At 36.3% G+C, this 15345-nt stretch overlaps 1 long non-coding RNA gene across 1 annotated transcript in view; it reads right to left on the bottom strand.

The window, feature by feature from the left end:
* Nucleotides 1-13770, bottom strand: part of LOC131031109 (uncharacterized) — a 29711-nt gene extending 15941 nt beyond the window's left edge. Inside the window, exons 1-2 of the long non-coding RNA XR_009102975.2 lie at nucleotides 13637-13770; nucleotides 13397-13532 (exon numbers count right to left, since the gene is read on the bottom strand). This is a non-coding gene — a long non-coding RNA (uncharacterized LOC131031109). The remainder of the gene's footprint in view (nucleotides 1-13396; nucleotides 13533-13636) is intronic.
* Between the last annotated feature and the right edge of the window lie 1575 nt (nucleotides 13771-15345).

Here is a 15345-nt window from a genome sequence, read left to right as displayed (position 1 = left end):
TAATTCATCATTTCTAATACCACCAAACTCCAAAAGTGTCAGCTCTACTTTGCACACTTGTTTAGCAATTTCATTAGAAAACAACTAAGAGGAGTATCCCTTAAAATTCACAAGGGCAAATCCCTGATATAATCTACTCTAAAATCTAAAACAGAAACAAGCCTTCTAATATGAAAATAGTACAATCTATTCTTCAAGATTTTGCATAAGGATAAAATAAATAAGCAAACTTGACCAATATATTTTGATCTTAGCAACTAGAGTGTAATATCCCCTTCCTTGTGATGTTGCATTCAGTGGTCCATTGGCCTATTCTGGAGACCCGTAGGCTATGTGGAAAGGTGAATTAAGGGTTTCCATGTTCTTTGGAGTTCCGACTAAGCTTGTCAGGGTTGGAATGTGAACTTACTATTTTTAGTAAGTTAGGGTTTGGCCATCAGGATGGTGCAGAGTTGCTAAGCTCGCCAAGCTCTTTCTCTGGTTGCGATGATCACGATTTTCAGAGCATTATTTCATGACTTACTATTTTTAGTAAGTGGCAGTTTGGGGCATTCTATTTTTGGCAGTCCTGGTCTTGGTCCTGACCCGGCACAGTTTAGTGATCCTCATTGCTCAGCCTCATCCGGATTTTGTTGATAATCAGTACTGGAGCTATAAGCAATTTAATTAAATATTATTCCTTATCCTAAGGTTATTATTTAATTATTTTTATTACTGATTGATGCTATGGGAAATTGTGCAAAATATGATATTTTTTCCTAAGTCATGCCTGGGCGATTTATTTGGAGATTAAAAGGAGACTTTATTCTTTATATTTTAAAAAAATTTATAATGCCAAAATCATGGCCCCTCTGCTTGGCATGATTTTGACTTAGGAGAGTGGGCGCCACTTTGGGTCCACCATGAAATGAAATGCAATTGGAATGAGGCGAATTTGGGAGGTAGTTTCATGTGAATTTCAAATTGGAAAAGCTATATAAACAGGTGTTGGGTTCCTCATTTCATCATCCAGAGAAATTATATCGTTATGCTTTCAGAATGACTCCCGACATTCTTCGAGGGTGAATACCTCCTAGATCCTTCCTTCCGGTTTCGAGTGTGAGACATCACTCCTAGCTGTAGTGTGTAGTTGTGAGCTTCTTGGTGATTTTCGGGTGTCTGAGTGAAGAAGTTGTGTGTTGCTGGTTTTTTGGGTGTTGCTGGTGTGTTGGCTGGAAGTGTATTTTTGTTCATAGCTGCCGGTGTGTTGAGTGCATCATTCTAGGTAAGGGCTCATTGGAAGCGTACCGGAGAGACAATGGTTCCCCTATATTAGCGTGGCATTTGGAGAACTCTCCATTTTTTAGTTGCAAATCGAACTATTCAGCAAAAACGCCATTTCCAGGATTTGCATTGGGTTGTGTGCATTGTTGTTGATGCTCTCCAATTGCAGTTTCGAGGTATTGTTTTGTTTGCTTATGTCATACGCTTCATTTGCTTCTAGAATGGCATGATTCTATTGGGTTTTGAGAGAGTTACAAGCAATTTAGTGGGTTTCGGGATGGCTGGTTCTACGTTTTCCTTGTATCTGATTTCAGAACAACAAGTAGAATTCTTGGTTAGAATGTGTTAGTGAATTCTTAATATATGTACTTCATTCTATCATCTTTCACATTTCTATCATTGTAAGAATTGCCTTAGTAGTACTGACCAGTTCATTCTATGTTGCATTTCCCGCTGAACAAGTGGAAGAGGATGGCTTAGCCGCCTATATGTTTGTAATTCAATTGTCCTCCCACTGAGCAAGTGGTTGAGTGATATTGTCCTCCCGCTGAGAAATGCGGTTGAGTGATAGTTTTATTTAAAAGTCCTCTCGCTGCATAAGCGGTAGAGTGATTTGGTTCTGTTATGCTTTTGTTGCCTTGGCTGGTTTACCGCCAAGTTAGTGTTCTTCATCCCGCTGAAAAGTGGAAGGGGCTGGCTTGCCGCCCAATTTTGTATTTGCATTGTAATTTCCAGCGGTTTAGTGAGCTAACGAACCCCTTGACACCGTATGCTCTCACCTTCCCACATTGGGCTCTTGGTGATCAGAAAGTGGAAGGGTTACTTTCCAGTAGCATTGGAATTATATTTCCTAACTTTAACGGGTGCATTGTAATATTGTTGTGCTTGAAAACCGAAAAAAAAAGTGGGAATATTACAAAGCATGAGACTTTGAAAAACTCTTATTCTCACCAATGAATTTTCTCAACTTTAACAACTAAACTGTAACATGCATTGAACAACAATGTTAACTACTAATTAAAACCTAAGTTACTGGGTTCGCCCTTGGACCCCCCTGGTACTGGTCCTGGTTCGAACGGGTCCCTAGTTCGGGTCCGGTTAGAACTAGGTTTGACCAAGGTTCGAAAAACCCAGAGGTGGTTCGAACTTGGTCGAACCTAGTCGAACCCGAGTTGAACCCAATCGAACCCGAGCGGCTAGGCGGCCCAAAAAAGCAAAATATATGCAAAGTTTTATTTTTTTTTAATTCCGCCTTCTAAAAAGTGAAACTTATACCCTAAAAGTGACTTCTAAAACATTATATTCACTCATTTCACCTCATTTGTGTTGCAAACAAAAGTTTTATGAGAGCAGGTTGAAGAAAGGGTGAACAAAATTTGGCTTCCAAGATCAAAGAGGAGTTGAAAACTGATTTTTGAAGCTTCAACAAGTGTTGCAGCATCATTTCTATACATTTTCAAGCTTCCATTGGCTGCAAGAGGTAGGTTTTTTAACATTTTTTTCCAACTGTTTTGGTTTCACAAATTGTCAAACATGAAACTTCAATTTTTTTTCATTATTTAGTTTTTGTTTTTGAATATGTTTATATTATTTCTTGCCATAGGAACTAGAATGGCATCTACATCTTCCTCCATTGGCAATGAACAAACAATTGCAAAACAAAGAAATGATCCAAATTCTCCCTTATGGAAGTATGTTGACATTATAAAACAACTTCCAGGAGGTGGGGGATTCCGTTGGAGATGCCAAGGATGTGGTATTGAACGTAATAGTTCATATTATCGGGTGGTAGGCCATTTGTGTGGAATAAAAGGACGAGGCATCAAAAAATGCCCTGGAAAAGATGGTAAACCTATACCAGATGAGACAGTGATGAAATATATTAAAGAGCATGAGGCGGCAGAAGAGAGAGAAGCCCGTAGATTGAACCAAACCGCATCAAAGAAAACAAGGGGAATGCAACCCCCTTCTAATCCCAATATTGTAGTAGAAGACCACCCCTTCTTTGCCACAAATGAACCTCAAAGTGAACCACTCTTGACATGTAAAAGAACAAAGGGGCCTTTAGAAACCGCATTCCGAAATGAGAATAGAGACAATGCTGACGAAGATATAGTAAGGTGCATTTATGCAAATGGGTTGTCTTTCAATGTTGTTCGCTCCCCATATTGGAAGCAAATGATAAAAAGTGTTAATGAGGCTCCAAGAGGGTATAAGGGCCCCAGTTATGAGAAGGTACGTGGAACATTATTGGAGAAAGAGGTGAAGAGGGTTGAAGATGCATTGAAACCCATAAGGGATTCATGGGTTGAGACAAGTGTAATAATTGTTTCAGATGGGTGGAAAGATGCTAAAAACCGTCCCTTGATCAATGTCATAGCGGTGTCCCCTAAAAGGGCAATGTTTTTGAAAGCTGTGGATTGTGAGGGCCAAATAAAAGATGGCCAATTTATTGCAGAAATTCTCATCTCCACCATTGAGTCAGTGGGACCCCGCAATGTTGTCCAAGTCATAACAGACAATGGAAAAAATTGTAGAGTTGCTGGTTTGTTGGTTGAACAACGCTATGATCACATCTTTTGGACACCTTGTGTGGTACATTCACTCAATCTTATGCTACAAAGGATTGGGCAAAAAATAAAATGGAGAAAAGATGTGTATGCAAAGGCTAAGGACATCCAAATGTTCATCACAAACCACCACATGTCTCGAAGGGATTTTTAGAACCTATTCGAATTTGGAGCTATTGAAGGTAAGTGATATAGTAATTTAATTTTACATTTTCTGATTTTTTTAATTTTCAATGTTCATAATATCATTGTGTAAGCTATATTGTGTATTCTTCTTTAAAGTTTGGCTTTATTTTTTAATCATTTGGCATTAATTTGTGTTATAGGTTGTTGAGACCCGTTTTGCATCAAACACAATCGTCTTAAGAAGACTTGTGAAAGTTAGAGTGGCACTATGCAATATGGTGATCAGCACCAATTGGACTGTATGGAAGCATAGTAGCACTGAGAGGGCAGAAAAAATTAGGGAGAGAATATTGAATGAGAAATGGTGGGATCTTGTTACATATCTCCTAAGTATCACTGAGCCCATCATGAGCATGATTCGCTATACAGACATGGATAGGCCTTACATAGGTGAGATTTATGATGGCATTGACTCAATGCTTGAAAAAATAAAGGTCACTATAAATGAAAAAGAGAATGACCCCCAGGAGAAATTCTTCAAAGAACTGGAAGTAATTATTGTAGAAAGGTGGAATAAGATGACCACTCCTTTGCATCTTCTTGCCTATGCCTTGACACCTAAGTACTATAGCAATTAATTTCTTGATAAACCAGGAAGTATTCCAACATGGAGAGATCTAGAAGTATCTGATGGGTACAAGGCAGCATTTCTTAGACTATATCCTAATGATGATTTGCGAGATGTTGTTACAAATGAGTTCATAGAATTCGCAAATGGGAATGGTCTAAGTGTTGATGCACTTCGTCATAGATCCAAGAAGGATGCTCATAGCTAGTGGTACTTCCATGGCACATGCTTCCAACACCTACAACCCCTCACTATAAAAGTTTTATCACAAGTAAGTTTAATTAATTAAAATTTTAAATTTACAAGTTTTAGTTTATTTATAGTTTACTTTGTCTTCATAGGTTGCTAGTAATTTTATTTTTATTAATGTATAACTTTAATTGTTTACTTTGTCTTCATAGATTGCTAGTTCATCTGCTTCAGAAAGAAATTGGAGCACATACTCTTTCATCCACTCAGTAAAGCGCAATAGGCTGCTATCAAAAAGAGCGGAGAATTTAGTATATGTGCATTCCAACCTACGTCTTCTTTCACACAAACAATGTGACTACACACAAGGGGAAACAAAGATGTGGGATATAGAGCCAAAGCATACTGATTTGGATGCTCCTACTTCTCAGCTTCTTGCATTAACACTTGATGACTCGTAAATTGAGCCAACTTATAGTGCAAGTGCAAGTGGCATTGGCGCATCTAATGTCAATGTCAATGAGGAGGAGGAGGAGGAGGAGGAGGATGAATTAGATGATCCATTTGATGATTAAACTTTATATTGTTGAAAGTTGAAACAATGATACTTGAATATTTTGTCATTTTGATATTAAACTTGATGTATATGATTCTATTATGGTATCATCATGATGCTATGATTACAAGCTTATGTTTGTTTTGTTGTTTATATGATGCTATGTGACATGCAAATTTTAATTCATGCTTATAGGCTTCACAAATATCAATATATATATATATATATATATAATTTACATGTTTTTGTACTAACGAACCCAAACCCCTTTTCAAAATTTTGTCATACCGGCATACCGGGTTCTTCGAACCCGAACCGGTAACTTAGATTAAAACAAAGATCATCAATTAGATATAACCAAATGATTTTGGTTGAATGAAAAAACATAACACTCATGATGATAGTGAAAAATAAGAGATGAAAACAAACAATAACTATGAAGCATTCAAAGCTACACCAAAAGTTTAAAAATCAATGCTACATAAAGCTAAAATGAACTTCTTTATTACTTGGGCTTTTACTTGCAATTACAAGCAACATTGGCAAACTTAAACTTTGCATTCTTTAAAAAAGGACACAAAACAATTTAGTTGACCTCAAACTTGAATAAAAATCTATGTAATAAAAATCTATGTAACATAAGTCCGGCATCAACTATCATTACATTTTATTTGTAAATGACACATATTTATAGCCTTCCAAACATAGTTTCTTGAAGCTTTAAAAATAACTAAAAAGTAAAAACATTATTGCTTTGAAAAAAATTATATTCTTATTCTCTAAAAATAATATAAAATACTACTTTCTTTCCATTTTTGCATCTCACCTTGAGAATCCATTGAAATCAAGGGCTCTAATATTTTCTATTTTGTCTTTACTTTCTATTTTCTATCTTGGCTTGGGTGTCACTTTGAGTGAAGGGCTCAGATTCATCATTTTTTCTCCTTTATTAACCTTCCCATCTTCACTTAGTGCACATACTAACTTGGACACCACTTTTCTTTCGTTTCTATCTTCATTTTAGCAAGAAAAACATGCTATTTTGGGCGCCAAAAGAACTTAAGCTCCCAATTGTTTTTATTTTGTGTAATTCTCATCAAGGATTTGCTTATGTGGATGCCAAAAATGAACAAGGCATGGACACTTGGAGTGCTTTTTGATGAGTTTTCAATAAATTTTGCAAAAAATTTTAACCTCTCATTAAATTGCTACATATTTCCCTACTTGAATGTTGTGCCAGAAAATTTTTTACTTTAACAAGTCTTTCATGATTTTACTGCCTGTTGAAACTATTTTTACTTGATAAAGCTTGAATCTATACTCTTGATCTTTTGCCACTACCATCAAACACTTTTCATAGAAAAAGAAAAAAAACAGCTTTCTAGAACTAAAGTTGTGATTTTCCAACTTCTCTCCTCAATCCAAGGCACAACAAAAAAGTAAAAAGCAACTTTTAGAAAAGAAAAAAAAGTTCAATCATTGGACTTCACTAAAAATGCTTATCTTAAATATTGGACTCCTTGAAGCGACCACTTTATGCTTAGAAGACGATCCTCAATGTGCCAAAGAATATTTGCCTTAGCCTTAATCCTTCCTGTCTATGCCTAGTATTTGCCATCATAATCTTTGAATTTCACCCTTTCTTTCCTCTATTAGTGCTAGAGCTGAAACCTCCTTCAAGATTCAGAACTTGATAATCTTCATGATAAGCAACCAACATACATCATTAGTAGACCAATACAAACCAACACCTAAGGACTTAACCACTTTGAGAAGAAACATATCATAGTTGGCATTGATGTAACAAGAATGACTTGGCATTTGGCTATAGATATGATTAAACACACAGGTTTTCAAGGGTATAGAAGTTGGGTAGCAATAGTGGCTCTTTCTAGGGACCATGAGATATTCTTGCCCTTGGGCCACAAGAGAATTTTCAAAATCTCTATTGACTATAAAGATTAGTATCATTATCCATCGGGTGATAGAGTTGAGCTGAAATTATACAACAGAAATAAAGCACCTAAAGTGAAACATATAAGTAAACACATGATGAAACTAGGAAAAAACATTGCAAAAGAAACGAAGAAAATACTAATGAAAATATACATACTAGTCAAAAAAAGCCCCATTGGTAAGCTAAGAGATATAACAATCTTTTCTCAAAATTGGGAAATCAACTGACAAATCTTGATTTGGAATTCTTCTAGATGGTTTGATGAAAAACCATGGTTCAAGAATCATGTAAGGAGAAGTTCATGACGAAAGGATTGAAAAGCATAAGCCATGGCATTTCTTCCTCTATATGTATCAATCTTTCCAAGAGATGTAAGTACTCTACTTCATTTTTGAAATACATTGGACTATCTTGAGGTAACTTTACATCCATTAGAAAAGTGATATGCACATAAGTTGCTTGTTTATCTCTCTCTATTGCTTTCCCAAACTCAATCATATTGCTTTCTGCAACGTTGGAATCTGGGAAGGGCTGCAATTGCTCCAAAAACATTCTTGCATCTTGCTTCCCTAATTCCATAGTTGTATTTTTACTTTGATATTCTTCCTGACTTTTTGTGTCTAAAAAATCCCCATCTAATTTTAGGTCTGACCAATCATCCACATCAAAACACGATTATATAGACATGTCTTCTAAAAGTCGATCACAAGAATTTCTACCAAAGCCAATTTTGACCATGCATTGTCTTCCCATGAATGAGTTAAGTCTTCTTTAGTTCTTGGAAGTTTTTCATTCAAATATAGATCTTCTGTTTCATCTTCAATGACAGCCTTCGTTTCATGGTGAGTTGGATAATATTCATGAATTTGATCGTGTAATATCAACCATTTCTTCATCTTCTGAAATCATTTCCCCTTCTGATATTTCTCAATTTATCGTTGATTCATCTATCAATTTCAAATGTTCAACTTCCATTTCAACTTGACTAATTGGCAATATTGATGATGAAGAGAGATTACTTACAATATCCTCAAGAGATGATCCACTTTCTATATGTTTCATGAATGCATCAAAGTCTAGCAAAGGATTTTCTATGGTTGCTTTAGACATGATGTAAGCTTCCAAGGCTACATCAACTTCAGATTGTAGATCAAAAGATCCATTCAAAATCATTGGTTCATCAACTGTAGATTCGTCAAAGAATTTTTCAAATGATAAAAAGAACATGTTTGGTTCAATTTTTCTTTGTTGATCTTGTTTGTGTTCTCTTAATTCAACACTTTGAATATCTTCTTCAACCAGGACCATTGTGATCTTCTAAATTTATTTTAGCACGTTAGTGTGGTGGATTTTGAGAGCCACGAGTTGTCTTTACCTTTCTTTTAACAAAACTGACAATTCTTTCCAATTGTTCAGGTTGATTTTGAAAGAATTCCAGTTGTGAAATCTGAACTTCAATGTTTGCCATGTCGTTCAAGATATCAAAACTTGCCAATCCTTTTGAATCACTTGCAAAGAGAGCTCATACTCGCTAACTTTTTCTTTTCTTTTTAGCTTCTGATCTTCAACTTTCTGATTTTGGGCATGATCCGGCACTATAAGTGAATGATCTTCATGCTGGTCACATGCTGGTTTGTCCTAGATAAAAATCTATTGTGGAGTCACAATCAGATTTGAGTGATAAATTCAAGCTTCTCAATAATTCTTGATTGTTCCCTTCAGACAAAGAAATCAACAGTAACAGTATTTGTGCTTCTGGGCATTGATTTGTGTCATGATCACATGTATCATGAAAAGAAAATAGTGATTGAAACAACCTTCATCTTTTCAGAAGAAAGCTTGTGAATGACACCATCTCTTCATGGATCAATAGGAAGAGGTTGACTTGATTCTCTTTTTAATTCTCCAATAGAAAGCATATCATCTTCTATTTTAATCACCCCTATTTGAGCTACTTCGAGTGTTGCTACTTTGTCCAACTTGACAAGGAAAGCAATCTTTGGAAGCAAAGCATTCACAAAGCAACTTAGAAGAATTTGTGGAGATGGCTTTAAAGTGTTGTCTAATATTTGAACAAGCAATTGAAATGAACTACAAACTCCTACATGGTTTCAATGTGAGTCTTCTTAGAGCTTGTCAACTGAGCAACTAATAGATGTCCATCTTTTCCTGGTTTGAGGTGCGTTGGAAAATTTTCATGCATGAGACATTGAGATCCCATCTTATGATGCATCCAAGAGAGAGGTGATGAAACCATTCTGCAGCTCCTCCAACCATTCTCTGCAAAAAGTCAAGCAGCTCCATCTTCATGAGATACTCCTAAGATCCACACGCTGTGACAAAAGCTAAGATGTGTTCTTCTAGATATTGTGAACCATCACCATTGAACTTGGGAAAATTCTTTCTAGATTCTTGAGGAAAGGGATGTCATTCTTGGAGAGCAAGAGGGCCAATTATATTTACCCATGGCAGTGGGCAAGCTGCAGCTTCATTTGCATTATTTCTGTTGTCTCCCATTTCACAGTTGAGGGGTTCTTTGTCTAATAGAATGGTTACTTTAGCAAGTTCAGAGATGAATGGAAGAGATCCTTCACTTGATGATGCTTTTTGAAAATCTGGGAATGCGAATTTGGCAGACTCTACGTTTCTTCTTCTCCTTGTGTAAACTTTTGGCGCTAGGATTTGAAAAATTTGAAGGTATGAGCTTACTGGTATATTTGAAAAATAGATGCTCTCTAGGTACAGCCACTTGTAACAGTCTGAAAGGTATGAATTTGAATGTATGTATCATTGTGACAGCCTGATATGCAAGGCTTTTCAAGTGTGTGATCACTGCAACAACCTAGAACAATCATAGTTTGTCCATACAGTTTGAAGGTAATGAATTTTTGAGTTTGAAGTCACTGTAGCAGATTGAAATTATACAATTTTGTGACCTTAGTTCATTGTAACAGTGATTTTTTAAGGATACTGCTCCTGGTATGGACTGATATGAAAGTATGTTAAAGGTTAGACCTGTAAAATATGGTATGGCCTTCTATTTTATATCTTTACCTTCAGCACTGCTCCAAGTCGTAAGGGAGTCGGCCTCATAAAAGTTTATAACTTCAATTTAAAATTTAATATGGTTGGCCTTCACATTTTAATAAACCATGATTGTCTTTCAAACATTAATTTAAATTGTTTAAAAACTAAATCTAATTCTCCAAAGATGGTGCTGAACTAGGTATTAGTCAGCCAGCATAAAGAATTTGACTTTGATTTATATATATTCTCCATCACCCCTAACATGATTATTTTCTGATTTAGAAGTCAGCTCATGAGACAAGTCAGTCCAGCCCAATTTGTTTCTTAATTTAGGAGTCAGCCATAATAATTAAGGAAATCGGTCACACATTTCTTTAAACTCTATGGTGGGGCATGACAATGTCAAGCCCTCAAATGGAATCGTTGAGGTAAATCCCAATGTCCAAGTCAACATCACACAGCTAACAACCCCCTTACCTAAGGAAGCTAAAGAAGAGTGGCTATTCTAGTCACAAATATTAGTGAAGGGGCAACCATTGGATTTCATGATCAATGGCAGTAGTATGAAGCATCTAGTACCTTCAAAAATCATTGAGAGATTGAAGCTACTACTATACCTCATTCGCAGCCCTACAAACCAAGGTGGCTCAAGTCCTACAACTCCTAAGGTATTAAAGTCACTCTTCAATTTCATTTCACATATTCTATTCATTCCTTTCAAGAAGAAATTGTTTGTGATGCAGTTTAAATGGAGATTGTAGCATGCTCCTTGGGCATCCCTTCATGTATAGCCATATATGTATGTATAGTAAAACCCTTGCAGAATAGTTGTGACAGCTACAAACAAGAAGTACAAGATTCCAAAAGTGAATTCATACTAAACACATGTTGCACTAGTGTACTTATGCATACTCTACGGCCTAGATCTCACCAACAAAAGAAAAGTCTATTGTGGCAAACACAAATCAAACTTTGAAAACCATGTTTACCCAAAACTATATATGAATGTATATAGAGTTGTCAGAAAAGGTTACATCCCATAACAAGTCAAATGGTTCGCCAAGTAGCAACTAGAAGTCAAATCTTCATACCTTCTTCCTAGACTCAACACATTCAAGACTATTGCTTCACAGGGAGAGACAACTAATCTAGAAGGATTCACCAAACAAGGCACTTGCACTAATACCCAAGCCATCTTCATGGCTTGCAGCATTTTTTGTGGAGCTACTTCTCAGACTTGTGGTAAACGAGAGCACCTCCCAAATGCTTTAGGGAACAGAAGGATTCATATCCATTCTCTAGCAAATGTTGCACATGTTCCAACAACAATGCAACACACTTTGTAGAGAGACAAACACTTCTGTAGCAAACCTGCCTCAACCAAGCAGCCTATGGTTTCAACCATAGCTCAAACAAGGTTCAATACACCTTCCTAGTTAGACCACAATGTTCAATTCAAAGATTTGCTTGCCACATCATCTTAAGCGTGATTCTCTAGTCTTTAAACAAAACAATCAATGTGGCCACCAAGTTGGCACCCACAAGGTTCATAGTAAACCAAGTCACACAAGAGCTCATCAAGGATGCCTTGGCAATAAATTACACTTCCAGCAGATGAGAAACCAATCGAGGAAACTGTTTCACTTCTCAAGTAGATGGTTCAACTACCCAATAGCTTTTGATCTTCGTGGCATGAATCATTGTAAACAGCTTATACATATCTCTATGTATCATAGTTAATCAGTTAGAAATAGGCAAAAGATAAATAGCCATACACCTTTCTCAAGGATATGCCAAGAACACAACAAACAGCTAAATAAAACACATTCTTTGTTTAGTTCTATATCTCTATTTTCTCTAATTTTATTATTAGGCTTCTGTATACACCATAATTCATCTAGATTCTCATTTGGAGAGTTGACCAACAGGATTCTAACCCTGGGCCTAGGATCAAGGAATGCAAACTTTCCTTCTAAAAATTCAAGGATACATTTTGTTGACACGTCCATCTTCATTGCAAACAAAGCAAACTGCTCAAACCCCTAAACCTACAATTTGAAGCTAATGTCCACATCAATTCTCAAAAGATGGTCAACTGCACTGAAAACTATTCAAAATTTAGCATGCTTTTGTGGTCTCAAATTCCTAGTACATTCAATTTAAAAACTGACATGATTTGAGAGAGTAGAGAAAATTTGCACATTCATGGAAGAACAATCAAACATTTATTTATTGAGGTCCATTTCAACTTTAAACCTTATCAACGTCAAACCTTACTGTATTTTCTCAATAAACCTTAGTGGCTCTTAACACAGTGGAGACTTAATGGAGATTGGGAAGGTAGTCAATGCGAAAAATCTACTGGGAAAAACAACAACTGTGCGCAGAATTAGTACAAATGCTACTGCCCCATGAATTTAGAGCTTCATGTAGCACCAAATATTTCTAAATGGGGTCACTTCATTCATAGTGGATTCTATTGTACCATATTGAGCACGCAAAAAGAAGCTATATCTAGAAAGGCGAATCAGCTGCCTGATTGTATACATAATACAACATTTGTATAATCCACTCCACAGCAAGCAGTGACTGATGACATCAATGCAATAGGCAGGGGCACACCATGTGACTCAAAAGTGACTGAAGAACTAAAAACGTAGGCAAAATTTATTTCTTCAAACTCTTGTAGGTAAGGACAAGCATCTGTACTATCATTGACTAATAAAACCAGTTGAATTCTATTTGTGATTACTGCATCCTTATTTTTTGAATAGTATAACAGATATATTTGCAGTCCTTTTTCTTCAATAAGGATTAAATTATATGAACATAGAATGCTGCAAATGCTAAGATTCTTTTCAAGACTATCTAAACTCCTATTTTTCACTCTTAAAGCATCACAACCTCAATTCAAACCAAACCAAGGTTTTGAGGCATGACTCAAACTTGCACATGCTGATTAGGAGGCAATGTGCAGCCTGTAGAACTATTAAGTCGAATATCACAATCTGTCCCAAAGATAAGCAAAAGTAAATTCGATTTGAAGTAGGATTTGAAACAACTGGGGAAAGAATCTGAACCTGATAAAATTTGTGATTGATTTGGAAAGTCCCTCTGTATGCTATGTTGGAGAATGACCAACCATCACCTGTTCTCTGCACTTCCTTTTTCCTGGTGAAATCCAAATCATTCTTACATGTGCGCATGTGGTAGCTTCTGCAAGTCAATAAATATTTTCACTTAATGTAAGCTTTGGGAATGAAAACGTTTATTGAAGAAATATATGACATCATCAATGGAAAGATGGGAAATATCAATACCAACGATGTTGAACTCCAAGAATGTCTTTCTGTGCACATTTTCCCAGATCATGGCCACCATCTTGAGCTTATCACTCTCGTGTTCAAAATTGTTTGCAGATATCCTCATAGTCCTTCTAGGTATTAGTTCCCTGCAAGATGTAGACTATCTCAGTGGGATATGAAAACTTTGTTGAGTTGCTCACTAAATTAATATTCTTCAATCATGAGGAATAACCTCAGATAGAGAAGTCAATCCAAATAAAAACAGAGAAATATAACCAGTGAGATGCACTTAAAACCTAAGAGAACATGGAAATTATAAGTCAGCCTCTAAACTCCCATGTCCGATAAATCAACCAAAACAAGAGGTCAAATGCCAACATTAGAAACAATATAACCAAGGTTACCAGGAGATGGGGGTACTTGGAGACTTGAGAGACTGGTACCGGTACTGGTACAACTAATTTTCAAAAATAGGAGACGAGGGTACTTGGAGACGCCAATCTTTTTAATAAATAATATTTAATAATTTCCAAAACATATCATGACAGAGAACTTTGAAAACAAGAATAGCGGTAAAGTTTAGCATTAACTTTAAAATTGAACAAAAATTGAAATTAAAATTGCTTATATTGTTGATACCTGTTGTGACATATTCACACATCGCCCCATTGCAAATGGGGACCCCTTCTTTTTTGCTTTCTAGGTTAGTCTTCCTGGCTTAGTTGTTTTGGCTTTGTGCTATTGATCTGTGCATTAGAATTGCCAGAGAGCTTATTTGAATAGGATGCTCTCGTTAGGTTGAGATGAACCAATGGGTGGCCCAGGTCAGGGTCACTTTGAAAGCCCTCTTTAGGTCTAGCCTTGGCCTAGTTTTGGGGTTAAATCTTGATTTGGATGATGAAGTAAAGATCAAGTGCAATCATGAAGGAGAGAATGGAGGGAGTTAAAGATTTCTTCACTTAGTTTGATGAAGTTCTTGTACTCTAGGCGTTGATTGGTATGAAATTGACCTATTTTGCCCTTATAAAATGCCTAATGATCAAGTGTAGACTTGAAATTTTGACAAGATGAAGATAAATTTGTACTAAAAGGCCAAATTCACTCTTGACCCTTCCAAAGGTCCAGAGCGAATTTCTTGAGAAAGAGATTATTACCTTAGATTCTTGCACTTTAAGGTCGTGTTTGATGCAAATATACTTGTATACCTATTAGGAGGAGCACGATGTTGAAACTTGAACATGAAAACTTAAGCAAAAGTGAAGAATTTGAGCTAGAACCTCAAATTCGCTCCTGACCCTTCCAAAGGTACAGGAGCGAATTCCTCCTAAACTCCCTTTGCCCTCCTAATTTGGATGAAATCTCACTCTAGAATGATTAATTGGAAAGAAATTAGCTTGAATTCACCCTTGGAGATGCCTTGGACAAACTTGGACTTGGAAATTTGGAGAGAGTCTCGAATTTGAGCATTATTGCAAAATTCGCTCCTGACCCTTCCAAAGGGACAGGAGCGAATTCCTTAAAAGTCCTCTTTTATCCCTAAGTTTAGATCAAACCTTGCTCCCATGGCGATTGGAAAAAGATTAATGTATTGATGCCTTGAAAAGTAAATTGGAAACAAGATTGAATGATAAAGGTTAAGAATTTCACTCCTGACCCTTCCAAAGGGTCTAGAGCGAATTCTCCTAAGAACCTCTCTTGGTCCTAACTTGGACTATAACCCTTGC

The sequence above is a fragment of the Cryptomeria japonica genome, chromosome 7 (genome assembly GCF_030272615.1).
Source record: "Cryptomeria japonica chromosome 7, Sugi_1.0, whole genome shotgun sequence".
Lineage (NCBI taxonomy): Eukaryota > Viridiplantae > Streptophyta > Pinopsida > Cupressales > Cupressaceae > Cryptomeria > Cryptomeria japonica.
Note: the sequence above shows the minus strand (reverse complement) of the source record. Positions and strands in the feature narration are given on the sequence as shown.